Here is a 17,150-nt window from a genome sequence, read left to right on the forward strand (position 1 = left end):
TTATTTCATTTGAGCAGAAGTGATGTGGGCACCTTTTCCTCTTTCTTTCCTTTTTTTCATCTCTTTTTATTCCAGCTTGGCAATCTTGCTGCAAGGACCTATTGTAGCACAGCTACACAAGGAGCTTTGAAACCTTTCAAATTGTGTTATTCAAAACCATGACTGACCTATCAAGCATAGAAAATGGACTTTCCAGGATTCTCTGAACTCCGATGCTTACTGCATTTGTTTTGGTGTCCTCTCTGACCCCTCCCTGTTCCCACCCTTTTTTGGGCTAGTCAATTTTGCCTCTGTCTTCTCTCTGCCCAACTCTGCTCTGTGATGCCTCCCCACCCTCTTCTAGCTGCATGGAGGGCTAGAGACAGGAACACCAGCTCCAGAAGTTCTGCAGGATTCCAGCATCTCATTTAGCGAATCTCTTGTTAGTTGCAGACAACAGTTGGCAGAGACAAAAAAAAAAAAAAAAAAAAAAAAAAAAGGAGGATACCTGTGTTCATCGTCAAGGACAACAGTTCAGAGAAATCCCTTTCACAGTTATTTTCAGTAACTTCCTGGGGGTACATTATCTTGCATTGTGTAAATATTGGCATTTTCCTATCAAGGGTTTTGGTTTTCTATCACAAAAGTAAAGATGGGCTTTTTATAAAGATCCCACAGCCTCCTCATCTCCACCCTTTCTGCACACTATGTTTTTGTCTTTGTTTGTTTGTTAGTTTGAGCTCACAAACTGCATAATTAGCAGATAGGAAGCAATCTGATTGGTAAACTTTCATCTGGAAAGGGGATCTCAAACCTAGATATTGAGCAAATTGTTTAAAATTCATTCTCCAAGGGTCCTCAGTATGTTTTCAAAGAAAATAAACGATAGTGTGCTCTATTGTTAAAGCTTCCATTGAGACTTTTATGGAGAAGGTGCTCTTGGTGTCTCTGCATATTTTATTCAGATTTTGATGGCATAATGTAAATAATGATCTACTTAAGAGAATTAAATGATCACACCACTCGAAGATAATCCATTTCTGCATCTCCTCATGAGATCCTTGATCAGTGTGAGTTTTCTTGTCATGGACATAGGACATGTTTTCCTTTATGTAACTTTCTTTTCATAAGACAAATAAACTAGACATTGTAGTACCTATTGCAAACAGAAAAAATAAAAATCTATTACCTGAAATCTCTTCTCCCTACTCTCCTTCACACTTGGGTGAATTTTCTTACCAAAACTTCAGTAGAGACTATAGTTCATGTGAGTGAAACTGTTAATGGTGAATAGCACCAGATGTTAGATCTGGATCCTTGAGTTTGGCTAAGAAAGAATTCAGAGCCAAATCTCAAATACAAGTGAAGGTTTATTTAGAAAGCCACAAAGGTAGAAGTGAGCCAGCTGGGCTGTGTGGACTCAGGAAAAAACTTACAAAGGCAAAAAAACAAACAAACAAAAAACAAAACAAACAAACAAACAAAACATTTGTAGCTTAGGAGAAAGAAAGGAAAAGAAAATGTGTGTGTGCCTGGCAAAAGAAAAGGAGGAAAGGCACAAGTGTGCTCCAGAGAGAGTGTGCCTGGGGAAAGATGAGGATGAGAAAAGATGTAGGCATGTAGGCGTGTTTAAGAGAGAGAGCAAGTGCACTCTGGGTCCTTCATCTTGAGGGTTTTTATCTACTTTCCACAGGTGGGGATTTTAGGGGGAGGTCTCAGAGGAGGATCTCAATAGAATACTCATCAGTTTTCCAGGTATGTCCTTTCGGGAGTCATTAGTCATTGCAGCTGGTCCTGATGTCAGCCATGGAGTCACTTCATCTAGTTTTGCTGCTTTTCTGGGCCAGGAGCTGAGATACAACTGAGGCATAGATGTTGTCTTTAGTTTGATTGAAACTCTATCTCTGTGGTCAACAGACCCTAGACTTTGTTCCTAAGATTATTTGATTTGGACCAGAGCCTCATTGTCCTGATGGCTTAATGCTTAAGGGAGTTCTCATGTAAGAACTTGTATGGGAGTCATATGAGGCTATTCTGGCTCACTTGTTCCTCCTATAAGGGGGAACACATGACTAGCAACACACCAGTAGAGAAAAGGTCAGGGGAGTGTCTGCATGACCAGTGATATGAATGATCAGAGGGGTCTAAGCTGCATGACAAGTGATATGCTAGGGGATGAAAGGCCACCCTGGGGACAAGGTTCCACTTACAATACTTGTTTTCCCAGTTTTGCCTATTGCTAGGCACTTGCCCTGGTGACCTTCTGTACGTGGCCTATCGTTACTACTCTGCTCACGTCTGTCTGCCTACTATGTCAAAACATAGTGATATATAATTTGCAATGAATTAGAAAAGTCATGTTAGAATATACACTGAGTGGCCAGATTATTATGATCTGTGAATGCATAATAATTTGGCCACTCAGTGTACTTCTCTTGAGTACCTCATTTATTTGATATCAAAGATACTATAAATCGTGCACCTGATCAGTTTTCCCCTTTGCACTGGCTGATAGAAAGCTCAGGGCAAATAAGTGGTTGATCTCCAGCAAAAGTCTAGAATACTTTTGGTACACATTTGAGATACAAATACACTGAGTGGCCAAATTATTATGATCTCTGAACGCATAATAATCTGGCCACTCAGTGTATATGTTGCAACCACTGACTATGAGATTGAGCCCATTGCTTAACACCTGTAGGCCTTAGTTTCCTCATTTGTAAAAGAAGGTACTTATAATATCTCATAGGGTTTTGCAAAGATTAAAATGAATATAAATTATGGAGCTAAATGGCATTCAGTTAAGAATATAAGAAAGTGTAGATGTTGCTTTTGTTATTTTAGTTATTTTAAACCAAGCAATTTTTCTATTGCCAGCCATTTTTCTCCTGACATTCTATATGTGAAAAGAAAGTACAAATGGTAGATTTTCCCATAACTTAAAATTTACCTTCTCAACCTTTGTCAGGGATCCTGTAGAGAACTCGTAGAGCACAATTAACCTGTTTTTGAATCTGGATCTTTTCCTCCATACAAGCTGTCTAATTTCACTCAATTCACCAAAGGATTCTGAAGGCTTTGTGGTTTCCCTTTGGGCGAGCTCATTAGAGTCCCCTCCCAAATCTTAATCTTCAGAATCCCCTAATAGTAATTGTACTTTGCATTCACATAGCACTTTGTGGTTTGCAAGCATTATTATTACTTTACATGTCAACTTCATAACATTCTAACAATATATCATTTAATACCATATGTCATAGAAGAAAGTTAAGAAACCAAGAATTTAGGTGACATGACCATTGTCCCTCACTAGTGAGAAATTTAGGGATAGAACTAACAGTATCTCCATATTTTCTCCAAGACATGCCATAACTTCCATCAATGAGTTTAAAACTGCCTTATTAATATCAAGGAGGCAGGCCCACAGCTAAGAATCTCTAGATTTTTTTCTCTTTAATCTTGAAGTTATTGAGTGTTGCTAAAGGCACACAGCCACCTTAAAATATCCTCTTGCAGACTGCTATGGCCAAAAAAATAAATCCACACAGCATTTGATTCCTGATTGGGTATTCTGTAACCTCTTCCCAGTTAGAACCGTAGATATTCACCTACCAGTGAATACCAAAATAGATTTGCTTTTTTTTCCCCCTCTTCTTTTCCTACTAGGCATTTATTGAAACTGAAAAAAAAAGCCACAGGAAATAAAAATCAAGAGAATAAACTATGGAATGTGTGAATTGGGGAGTGGAGTTAATAAGAGACCTGTTTAATTTGCTCAGAGGATAATAACTCCCTCATAACAACATCTTGTATTTGATGTCGAGCCAGCTCTGTGGTCTCCTGTGCAGTTAACGGTGTGTCAGCCTTCGGGGTGCAGCACCCCTTCTCTGGAGAAAATAAATGTGGTTTCCAGTGGCCTAATAAGTCCACAGCATGATGACATCTTGGCTTCTACTTAAAACTCAAGGGTATACCACCTTATTCCATCTGAGCTGTTAGCTTTTAAAAATACTTAAAAACCAATCAGCAACTAAATTGCATCTGAAGAGCTATTTCAATTACAGAATGGAGGCAGTTCCTCAGCAACCGAAGTATTTAAGAGCTGCAAAAATTAATGTGCATTTTAATGCTGATTTTCAGAGTATAATACACTTTGCAATTCATTTAAATGTGTCCTGTGTATTTTATTCTAGCTTAAGGCACAGCAGCAGTCCTTGACTCATCATAAAACTACATTTTTAAAGTTTTTTTTTATTAGCAAAGTATTTAAAACCTAAGAAGATAAACCAAGTGAAAACATAATTGGTCAGAATCCTAATATAGATGAGTTCTTTTCCTAATAACACCACTTAAAAGCACTCCTGTGGAATGATTCTCACTCCTTAAGGAGGCCACCTGTAGATTGGATTCTATCAAATAAAAATCTCATCTAAAATTGCTTTCTCCCTCGCAGCTGGACGTGAGACAGCCTATGTACTCTCTATCTAGGAGCAACACTGTCCATCGGAAGCTACTGACTTGGCAAATAAATCCAGTAGCATTAATGCCTCCATAGATGGTGTGTTTTAAAACTGAGTTAATCAAACAAATGTTTTGTCCCAGAGCAATGGCAAGCAGCACATATGTCGACAGCCAGAAGGAAGTAACGTCAGTAAAGCAAACAGCTGCTTTTGCTCAGCAGTTGCCCAAACCAAGATTAAATGGATGTGTGAGGGAAAGAATATGGCCACAGCAGTAAAGGGAGTCCGAGGTGGACCACCAGGCCCTGGGTCACCTTTCTGCAGGCTCTAACAAGAACTTAGGGGAAGGAGATGCCTGGCCAGTGTGGCTCAGTGGTTGAGCATCAACCTATGAACCAGGACAAGAGGTCGCCGTTCGATTCCAGGTCAGGGCAATTGATCCCCAGTAGAGGGCGTGCATGAGGCAGGCAATCAATGATTTTTTTTCTCTCTCTCCCTCTCCCTTCCTCTCTGGAAACAAAACAAACAAAAAAAGGAAAGAACTTAGGGGAAGGCGGAATGACAACCACAGAACCTGCGCCCTCGCTTCATTCCATCCCACCCACCATCCTTTCACACAGTGGGTGAGGGATGTGAAAGGAATTACTGCAGGCTCAACAAAAGAATTGCTCACCCAGAAGTGCATGCAAAGTTATACAACTGTGCTTTGTTCTGCAGCCATCCTAAATCAAAAGAGCACTTGCTTTCCTGTGACTTCCTGTGCGGTATGGGCTTATTTCCGGCTTTGATCAGTCCCAGATTCAGTATTATTTGTGTTTGATTTGCTGGACTTGCATTTTAATCAAGGAGTAGCCCAAAATCATGATGTTCTCTGCCTCCTACTCTTTCCTGAAGTTTCTTCTTCTTCTTCTCTGAACTCAATGCGGCTGTAAACTGAGCCAACCCTTACACCGAAGACAGAAACTCCTTCCAAAGCTATACAGGTGTGCTGCCCTCTTCCTGCACACTGCGGATGTTCGGGGTTCCAGGCAGAGACCTGAAAAGGCCATTGATTGATTTCACAAGCATTTATTGAGCCCTTACTCTAAATGGATTTTGCTAGGGGTTACAGGGAAAGGAACAATGGGCGAGCCAAAGCCTCATTCATCAAAGAGAATCCAGTTCAATGGGCTGGAAACTTTGGAAAACTCCATATTGCTTACCTAAATATTTCCTAGGGCTTCGAGGAGTGGTTATGGGACTTAGTTGAATGCAAAAGTCCCGGTTGGAAGTGTGGTTTGGCAGGCTCTAGGAGCATCCAGCTGGGATCGCCAAATCTCCGAACTGAAACAACAAATAGCTCAGGGATCTAAGAAGTCTCAGGCTGGCTCCCAGGCTGGTCTGAGAGTCTGGTTTTACTGAGCTCTGGGTTACTTTCAGTTACTTCTGCTGGGTAACTGGAGCCTGTACAATTTGCATGCTGAGCCATTACCCCACCTGAGCCCTGACCGTACAGGGCCCCCTTTGCCCAGGCAAACCTGACAGTCCCAGCTAGTCCTGCCATGAGACCTCCACTTCCAGGCATTCTATAAGGAAGCCATTGAGCCTGCCCCTGAGCTGTACACAGTGGTGGCTTTCATTTAAATCTCCACTGCTACTCCTGACAGAGCTGGGAAACAGAAAGCGCTATTTATAAGCATTCTGGTGGCAATTTCCCCAGCAAGGAGGTGAGGCTGGTTTCTGATTTACGCCTTCCTAGCCAGCTGTCCCTCACCATTTTACACATGCCGGCACGGCATTTCCCTCCAGCCAATTTAATCTGGAAATTTTTTTTGTTTCTTTCACACGTGAATGAAAAGTAAGTCTTTGACTTGAATCATCCCTCGCCCCTCATAAAACTGTAATTTCACGGGTTCTATCTAATTTGTACTCATATATTTTACTAAGGCATGGGGAGACAATGTAAACTCCCTTTATAAAGGCTTTTATGGCTTACCATGTGGAGTTTCTTCTGCGGGATAGGTGGGAGAATTTAATTAAGAATTTGGGGAATAACTGAAATCTGATTTTTTTTGAAAAAATAAATGTACCTTTTATTTCTTTTTCTACATATTTTAAAAAGCTGAAGATACATCCAAGGTGTGTGCTAGCAACTAACTGAAAGCTAAGCATACTGAAAAATAGATAGGGAACAGTAACATCCAATGACTAAATGTCTTAAGTCAGTGGGATGATAGCAAGTTCCCAACAACGTGAAACAGAAAGTCATTGTTAAGCGAAAACCTGGATAATGGCTTGGGTGTATGACAGATGTGAGGACAAGGGACAGACATCATCTGGGTCCTCAAGAAATTTGAACTGTTATAAATTAAATAGATCTCTAAGATTCTCTAGAGATTCGACACCGTCAGAGCTGTGGCTTTAGAGGGGGAATTATTATAAGTGCCAGCACTGCCCCCCTCCCCAGCTTCCCCTTAAGTCTGCCCTAGTCTTTCTGTTTCAATTGCTCTGTTAGTGACACTTGGGAACTTTGAGGAACTTAAATCACATATTATAAAATGGGTGAGAATATAAAAATAAAAGATATTCTAACCATGAAAATTTTCGAGTTATTTTAAATAAACCTGACTTAAAACACAGCAAAGGTTACATTTTAATTTTAGAACCTGAAAGTGAAAGGAGAGACTAAGGAACAGGATAAGGAAATTGTGTCCCAGAATAAAATTCTGCTCATGTCCTCACTTTTTAAGTGTGCCCAATGAATACTCATAGAATAAATAAGCAAATGAATTAATGGCTGAATCTTGAGCATAGGGATAAAAGCAGTATTTAGAACTTTTCTGAGAATGGAAGAACTTAAGTAGGGTGCAACAGCATTCAGGGTGGTGGGAGCCAAATTTCCTTATTGAAGTGCTGAGAGGACCCAGGTGGCTCTCAAGTTTTCTCTGTAGTTTTAGTGAGGAAGAGTTAGAACTGAGTTAAGACGATAGTTGCCACAAAGCACAAAAAATCCAGAAGATTGACAAAAATTATCATGAAGCTCTATGGATAGAACCTCCCAAAACACTGAAAATTACCATCTCTTTTATTACAAAAGATTCTAAGGACACAGAAAGATATAGAGAGTGAGCTCTCTTAAATGTATCATTTAAACAAAGCATTAAAGATGAGAAGCAATGCCCTAACCCCGTGGTCAGCAAACTATGGCTCGCGAGCCACATGCGGCACTTTGGCCCCTTGAGTGTGGCTCTTCCACAAAATACCACGGCCTGGGCGAGTCTATTTTGAAGAAGTGGTGTTAGAAGAAGTTAAAGTTTAAAAAATTTGGTTCTCAAAAGAAATTTCAATCGTTGTACTGTTGATATTTGTCTCTGTTGACTAATGAGTTTGCAGACCACTGCCCTAACCGGTTTGGCTCAGTGGATAGAGCGTAGGCCTGTGGACTGAAGGGTCCCGGGTTCGATTCCGGTCAAGGGCATGTACCTTGGTTGCAGGCACATCCGTGTTTCTGACTCTATATCCCTCTCTCTTCCTCTCTGTAAAAAATCAATAAAATATATTTTTTAAAAGAATCTCTAATAAACACTTAAAAATAAAAAAAAGATGAGAAGCAAGGGAAGCGCCTTCTTGTCCTTCCCTGCCTGACCCTTGACCCTCTCCCTTTTAGGAAATAACCACTTTTATGAAATTGATGTTAATAATCCTAGGGATTCTTTAAAAATTTAATTTACTTGCAGATGTATGTATCCATCGATTAGTTATTATTTTGCATCTTTCGCGTTTTTATAAATGCTACTGTGCCATTCTTTCCCTAACTTGTTTTTCATACTTATGTTTGAGGAATTTACCCATGTTGATTTATGTAGATCTAGGCAATTTATTTTAACTGGCATATAGTAATTATTATTCTTTGTGAATATGCCATAAGTTACATTTCCATTTTCCTGGGGCTGTATATTTCAGGCACATTTTATTTATTTATTTGTTTCTTTGTTTGTTTGTTTTTTCTTTTGCTATTGCAAACAAGGCCTCCCTGACCATTTCCGTTATGTTTCCTTATGCATATGAGCAAGAGCAGCCCCTGAGCAGTGGTTCTCAGCCCTGCCTGTATATTAATCAGCTTTAAGAAAACCACTGCTACTGGGACCCTACCTAAAGACTCTGATTCCGTTGGTTAGGGTCTGTATTTTCAAGACAGAAACATAAAATAAACAAATTTACAGATTATGAAATATCTGGTAGTGATACAAGATATAAGGAAAATGAAACCAGTAATCCTACAGAGCCTGGGTCCAGGGAAGAGCGCCCCATGGAAGTGACAGTGAAGCTGAGAGGAGTGACCAAGGAGTCACCATGTGAAGACTTCAGAGAAAGAGGCTTCCTCACCAAGGAAGTAGCTGGAGGAGGCTTATCTTTCTGAGAAACGGAAAGTATGTCTGTTAGCCGCTGCTAACAATGGTGGGGCTGGGGCAGGAATACCAATGCAAGCCCATACACCATACACCTAAATATTTAAATGTAAGTCAAGCAAACTGTTAAAGGATATCTGGTCTATATTGCTACTTTACCAATATACCATCATAATGACAAAATAAAAATTTGGATAAATTTATGGTCTCTATCTGATGGAAATACCAATGACAACTGAGTACCCATGACAAATGAACTTAATTATTATTGCCCATGTTTGGATGTGCTTGGATGGACCAATGATGCTTGGATGTGTAGTAAAATAAAATGAAGACTTAAATAACTCATAAATTACTTTATATTTATTCATTAAACTTGTTTTGTTAGCTTCATTTCATTTCAATGAAATTATATTGTCATAATCAATAGTCACATAATTTTGATAGCAGTGATCTAAAGGGTTAAAAATTAAAAAGTATTTTTACTTAAGATATACATAATTTAAATATATTTTTAATTTTTATTTATTTTTTTTTTAAGAGAGAGAGGATGGGAGAGGGAGAGCTGAGAGAGGAAAACATTGATTGGCTGCCTCCTGCATGCCCTCTACTGGGGATGGAGCCTGCAACCCGGACATGAGCCCTGACCAGAAATCTACACGGCAACCTTTCAGAGTGCATGGGATGATACCCAACCAACTGAGCAATGCCGGCCAAGGCTAAATATATTTTATTAAAAACATAAAGTCAATGTAAAAAATATTACAGGTTAACATTTGTTTCATCTATTTTCCAAAAGGTTATTTTTCTGTTAAAGTACAAGTTATCATTAATCTATATCAAAATATGTATTTTAAATTATTTGTTAAAATAAAAATTTTAAATTAAAATGTTAGGAAATTCAAATAAATCTTATGAAATATTTTTATAAAAATAAAATTATTCACAATTCAAGACTTGGATGTATACTAATGTGTGAATTGGTATCACTTATCATGTTATACTAATGTGTGAATTGGTATCACTTATCATGTTACATCTAGTCCCACATTGTTTTAAAATAAGGTTTTATTATTATTTAGCTACTAATAGCCCTGCGCCAATAGCTCTCTGCGGGGCCTGGCCACTCCGCACCCACTGCCCAGAGGCTCTCCACGGCCCAGAGGCCCATCCCCCCTCCTCCCCCACCTGCTGCTCCGTGCCTGCTGCCCAGAGGCCCTCTGCAGCTGGGGTGGAACGCTTGACTCATCACCGTGGCAACGAAGCAAGCATTCCACCAGGCCACTCATGCTGACCGCTCTCAGCGGCTGCCCCCCAGGACTGGGGACTCCGGTGGGGCTGAGAGAACTAGGCGCTGCCATTTTGTGGCTATGGGCGCCACCATCTTTGTGATGGAGTGACGGTTAATTTGCATATTACCCTTTTATTAGATAGGATTGGGAGGCAAACAGATCAGGAGACAACTGGCATTAAAAGAGAGCTTGTTATATTCACAGATCCCAACAGAAGGTGGCATACCACCCTGCAGGGCCACATGGGGAAGCACCAGAGTTTTCAGGATGCAGAATGAGCTAGGGGAAAATGTGAGCAACAGCCTTTATTGTGGTTTCCATGAGGCAGGATAAGTTTTACCTGAATGAATATGATGCAATATGATTTTAAAAATATGATTAAACTATGATTTAAAAAATAGGAGTTGACAAAAAAAACCCTAATGAAATTTAAAAAATAAAATTTCATTTGTTTATTTATAATGTGAATAAAATAAGTAATGCTGCCGTGAGACACAGTTATATATTAAGTGAAAAAATTTGTCCAGGCACACAACCTTTTCAGACTGCGGGTTTATAACAGCATCTCTAGAGAGCAGCAGCGTATAGGACAGAAACAAGTGTTTGCAAATGTAAGTCTAACCAGAAACACTTGTGCCCAGAATGCTGATGATAAGGTTGAGAACTCGCAGGACAAGTTGTTTGAAAATAGATAAGTTGTGTATGTTTTCTATGATAGCTGATGGGAACAGATAGTATCTCCTAGATAGCTGTATTTCTTATGCTTCCATTGGAATTTTGATGTGACCAAAGTTTGATAAAAGCTTTTGAACATAGTCCCTATGAGAGCTACACATGTCAGGACATGACATATTGTGTTGTATTGAGAAGGTTTGGATGATTTTAAAGTGGATTGGTCCACATTAGTAAGCTGGCTACAGATACCGCTTCTGGAATGGTCACAGTCCAGTTGGATTTGCTCCATACTTAAATCCAAAATGGTAACAGTTTGTAAAGGCATTGTCTTTAGACCTTTGTTAACTTGTTCACCCAGGAAGAATTTTGTACTAAAACTTTAGAAAACATGACACCATGAACACTGTCTGCCCTTAGGCCGAAAGCCATAGATGGTTCATGTTTGTTAGGGTGCCATAACATGGAGGTCAGGGGGAATTGGTTTTCCAAGGGGGACAAGGAAATTTATATTAATTTTTGGAATTAATGCAATCCAAAGAAAAATATCACCACATTTCACCAGCAAAGAGTGAGTACAGATTTAGCCTTTTGGGTTGACATTTAATCCATACCAAGAATTTTGAACTTGACAAAGTTGTAATTTTATGAGAAGCTGCATACCCCTTTCCTGAAATCCATTTCCTGAAATGAAAGTAAAAGATTTCCAAAATTATAGATTTGAAGACCTAATGGAAAAAAAATTCTCCGATTTCAAACTTTATGAAATAAACTAACATTGTTCAATTCATGCTCTGATTTAATATTCATAGTGTGTATAAAAGCTACAAATGGAAGTTGTACAACATTACAATAAAGGGTAATAATGACGTTAGAAAAGCAGAATATTATAAACATTTTGAGAGTGGTTACTTTAAAAAAAAATCACTGCAAGAATCTATCCACATTTAGAATCCCTACTTTTGTGAACAGCTGTTTTTCATTATAAAACATAATAAAAGTAAATGTCACTGCCTGTTAAAGAATTTAAAGTTGAACATAGAAAGCAAGACTTGATACCGTATGGTCATCTTAGTACAAAAATAAACATATACAGAAAACAAAAAAACCACCCAAGACCCAAAACTGGTTTCTATGTCTTAATCCAAAGGATAATGAATTATTAAATACAAATACATAACATATAAATTGCAGATTATAATTAATCCCATGTTAAAATCCCATTTTTATTTTTATTTCAAGTTGATAATATAAACTCTACTATTATACATTTTTCTGTTGTGACCTTACAGCAACACATCTGGAAAAACAGAGAAAGATTGAATATATTTCTGGCAGTTGATTTTTCTTATACTCAATCCATTTCACTCATTTATTTCTACCTTTCAAGCCCTGTAGACACCTAAGTGCGTGATCCCTGCTCTAGACTGTGAGTTCCTCGTGGGCAGAAACCTGGCAGCATATTAGTCAACTGGCTTCCCCCATCCATTCATTTATGATTCATTAATAATCTAACAAATACTTCTTGATCGCCTACTATCTACTTGGCACAGTTACAAAAAAGGATAGACAATTCTGGGCCCTGAGATTCCAGTTGGAAACAGAGTAAGTATTCACTAAACATTTGAATTGAATTGATTGGTTGTCCTAGTCCTCCCACTTTAAAAATGTAAGTCCTCAGTTACCCAATCTACAGAACCCAAGATGTGAGCTGCAATGTAGAAGGCAATATAACAGCTTATAAATTTCATCCCCAAGAGAAAAATTATTCCTGTCTGCAGGGTTTGATTTGCAAAAGCATCTGGTACAATGGGAAGCATCAAGTTTTACAGTGGAGGTGACTAAAATTTAAGTCCCTGAAGCTAATTAGTAAATTAGCATATAGGCTCACTCACCTGTGCCCCCATCCAAGCCCTTCTCTTTTTTTTTTGCTGCAGAAAGTAAGCTTTTCCCAGGAGATGAAATTGAAATGTATATCTGCACAAACACAGCTTTGTCTTCACTGACATCTGAATCCATTTCTGTCTTTGTTATCACATTTGAAATCCAAAGGGTTATACTTCTAATCCTGGTGCACTTAGGTCCACATTGTTAACTCACTGGTTGGCAGTACATTTTTCCCCACATAAACTTTTCTTTACATTAATTGTCTTTTAAGACACAGCTGGGTTGATGTCACAGGAAACAGAATGGCAGCTCTTTGTGAGCTATAGAGTTGCACTAGATTTAAAGGCATAGATGAGAATTAAAGATGACATAGAGGGTTTAAAGGTTGAAATGGCAATTATCTATAACTAGAGGCCCGTTGCACAAAGAGATTTGTGCAATAGGCCTTCCTTTCCTTGGCTTCCAGCACCAGTTTTCCTCTGCAACCCGGGACCCAGGCCTTCGCTCCGGCCAGAGTTTGCCTTCTTCGTCTTTGCTGCAGGCTCTGGCCAGAGTCTGCTATCTTCGCTGCAGACTCAGGCCAGAGTCTGCCATCTTTGTTTTCACTGCTTCGCTGCAGACTCCAGCCGGAGTCCACTGTCTTGGTCTTTGCTTCAGACTCTAGCTGGAGTCTGCCATCTTTGTCTTCGCTGCAGACTTTGGAGTCTTCAGTCTTCGTCTTCGCTGCAGCCGGAATGCCGCTCCTGTATATCCCTTCGCCCCCCACCCTCCCTCTCATAGCAGGTGTCCTGCCCTGCCCTGCCCGGCCACTCGGCGCATGGAGCAGCTGGGCGGCTGCCATCTTTGTCCTTCTAATTTGCATATTCCCTCCTGATTGGCTGGTGGGCATAGCGGAATGATGGTCAATTTGCATGTTTCTCTTTTATTATGTAGATAATAAAAGCCTAAGTGACCATCACAACCAATGGACAACCAAACAGGCTGCATGGGGTGACCAGGCTGGCGGGGGGGGGGGGGGGCAGTGAGGGGAGACCAGACGACTGAGCAGCAGGCTGTGTGGGCTGACCAGGCCAGCAGGGGAGTTAGTGAGGGGCGACCAAACGACTGAGCAGCAGGCTGCGTGAGGCGACCAGGTCGGCAGGGAGGGGGCAGTAAGGGGTGACCATGCCAGTGGGGGGGGGGCAGTTGGGGGCGACTAGGCCGGTGGGGGGGGGCAGTTAGGGGCTACCAGGCCAGCAGGGGGGACAGTTGGGGGCGACCAGGCCAGTGGGGGGAACAGTTAGGGGCAATCAGGCAGGCAGACAGGTGAGCAGTTAGGAGCCAGTAGTCCCGGATTGTGAGAGGGATGTCCGACTGCTGATTTAGGCCCGATGCCCAGGATCGGGCCTAAAACAGCAGTCGGACATCCCCCGAGGGGTCCTGGATTGGAGAGGGTACAGACTAGGCTGAGGGGTCTCCCCCCATGCACGAATTTCGTGCACTGGGCCTCTAGTTCTAATATATAAAAACCCAGGGTCCATAACAACCGAAGGCTCAACTGACCGGAAGTCAGTCCTGCAGTCAGTGCTGGGTTGCCGTGGTGACCCAGCACTGACTGCCACTGCTGACCCAGCACTGAGTGCCGAGGGGGCTGCAGATCAGGCCCAGAGAGAGGCCTGGACAGAGAAGCAGGGTTTGATCCATAGCCTCCGTGGCAGCTGTTGATCAGCTCTTGCCTTTCTCTTTCTCTCTGGGCCTGGCCAGCAGCCGCACCTCTCTTTTTCTCCAGGTCTCCGCAGGTGCTGCTGATCAGCCCTGCCTTTCTGATCAGGCCTAGAGATAGGCCCGGAGATGCTGACTGGCATAGAAAGCAACCAATCAGAACCAAATCTGGGTGAAATGTGAGGTGCCAATGGCTGCCTAGGAGGTGGAGCTTTTGATGCTGACTGGCATAGAAACCGACCAATCAGAACCAAATTTGGGTGAACTGTGAGGAGCCAATGGCTGCCTAGGAGGTGGAGCTTCTGACACTGGCATAGAAACCAGCTAATCAGAACCTAATCTGGGTTAAATGCGAAGGCAGAACCTAAGGTGGGGGCTGAGGAGGGGTTTTAAGGGCAACAGCTGTTTGGTATAAGGTGCAAGAAAGTGGTTCAATTTTTTAATGACCAGTTTGGCAGCATAGTGCATATGGCTGGCTATCAGTCCAGATATAGGGATTATGTACTTTTGTCTGCCAAAAGCATACCCTCCTGCTGAAAAAGGCTTCCTCTCCCCCCCCCCCCCCCGATTTAAGCAATCCTATCCTATATAATCTATCTATACTAATAAAAGAGTAATATGCCAATTAAACCATGTCGACCAGCCATCTTCCAAACGTCTGACTTCCTTCTGGACAAAGCCATGGTGATGGGGGCCAAGGCAGAGAAGGCAGTTGGAGGCGAGATCAGGCTGGCAGGGGAGGGCAGTTGGGGGCGATCAGGCAGGCAGAGGCATTAGGGGCAATCAAGATGGCAAGGAGAGCAGTTGGGGGTGAGATAAGGCCAGCAGGGGAGGGTAGTTGGGGGCAAGATCAGGCCAGGAGGGGAGGGCAGTTAGGGGGTGATCAGGAAGGCAGGGGCAGTTGGGGGCGAGATCAGGCCAGCAGGAGAGAGCAGTTGGGGGTGAGATCAGGCTGGCAGGGGAGGGCAGTTAAGGGTGATCAGGCAGGCAGGCAGAGAGGTTAGTGGCAATCAGGCAGGCAGACAGAGGCAGTTAGGGGTGATCAGGCAGGCAGGCAAGTGAGCGGTTAGGAGCCAGAGGTCTGAGATTGAGAGAGGGATGTCCGACTGCCCGTTTAGGGATCGGGCCTAAACCGGCAGTCAGACATCCCCCAAGGGGTCCCCTATTGGAGAAGGTGCAGGCTGGGCTGCGGTAATCCCTGCCCTCCCCTGTGCATGAATTTTGTGCACTGGGCCACTAATAGAAAATAAATTGATGAATTCTTACATCCATTTCAAAAAATATTCAATTTCTTAACTTTTTTAATTTTCTTTTTTATTTTATTTATTTTATACTTTTTATCTTTATTGTTGGAAGTATTATAGATGTCCCTTTCCCCCAGTCCATCCTGTATGCTGCCCCCCCCACTCTCTCCCCACTTTCATCACATTGTTGTCTGTGTCCATGGGTTATGCATAAATGCATATATGTTCTTTGTTTAATCTCTCCCCACCCATCGCCCCATCCCTGCCTTTCCTGAGATTCCTCAATCTATTCTATGCTCTCTGTCTCTGGATCTATTTTGTTCATCAATTTATTATTTTTACTTAACCCAGGAGAATACAGGTCTTCCATAACTTTTGGTTATTTGCTAAAATTGCCCTTATTCCAATACGTTAATCAACATAACCTGGCTGAATTTTAATATAATTTATTGTTATTTTAATAACTCTTTATTGAGTGCCCTTTATATGCAAAGTCCTGTAGGCAGGCCGCTGTGGCGGCAGGAGAGAACTAGAGAGGTTTTTCATCAAAACAGAATAAAGAATAAATAGAATTTATTAAGTAAAAAAGATGAGGTACAAAATAGAGGCAATTCGTACAAAAGTGCATAAGAATGAAACAACATGGTGGACAAAAGGGTAATATAAGTTGTTTGGATGGCTGGGAAGAAGGAAAAGAGCAAATCTGAGGCTGCCTGTGAGCTGGGACTCAATCCAGCGTGTCCGGGATCCAATCACTGTTTAAGGGAGGATTTGCCTCAGAGTCACCAAGGAGGGGGACAGGATTTGAAAAAAGAAACAAATATAAACCTTCTTTTTTTCTGGGCAGCACGTCTGGTGATTCAAATTCAATAGGAGTGGGATTGGGGCCCAGAAATACTGTTTTTGAAATCCTTTCCAGGTTCCAGTTCAAGATGGCGGGCTGAGCACAAGCCTTTGCCTCCCTTCTCCTTTTTCTCCCAACCCAGTTGAAATTATAGTCAAGAAAGTCCAAGATGAATCACCCACAACAGTGAGAACAGATACATTGCAAGGGGGGCTGGAGCTGGTAATCTATTGCTCAGAGTTAGAAAGAAAACTGATACATATTGAAAGCTAAACCCAGTGGAGGAAGCTATGGCCGTCCACTGACAGAGCTTCAGAGAGGCTGCAGAATTGGTATGAGCAGGAGTGGGTAGTGGGTAATGTCATAGAAAATTAAGAGGATGAGAGGAGTGTGTAGGAAACAGCTAAAGCCTCCACTTCCAACTCATGAAGAATAACTGGCAGCCCAGCTTCTAACAATGTGGAGTAGGTGCTCTTTGAAAGAAATACTATTTCTAGCCTGATGAACTTCTCCTGGGCTGGGAGAATGGGACCAGCACAGGAAGAGAAGCCCTCCCTCCATTTTCCTTGGCAGCTTGGAGTAAGAATACCCCACTTTTCTACAAGTGTCCCGGAAAGAAGGTATAGAAGGAAATGCAAAAGGAACCGGTGTTCACACACAGTTGTGGAATCACAACCACAGGG

The sequence above is a fragment of the Cnephaeus nilssonii genome, assembly GCF_951640355.1.
Source record: "Cnephaeus nilssonii genome assembly, chromosome: 1".
NCBI lineage: Eukaryota > Metazoa > Chordata > Mammalia > Chiroptera > Vespertilionidae > Cnephaeus > Cnephaeus nilssonii.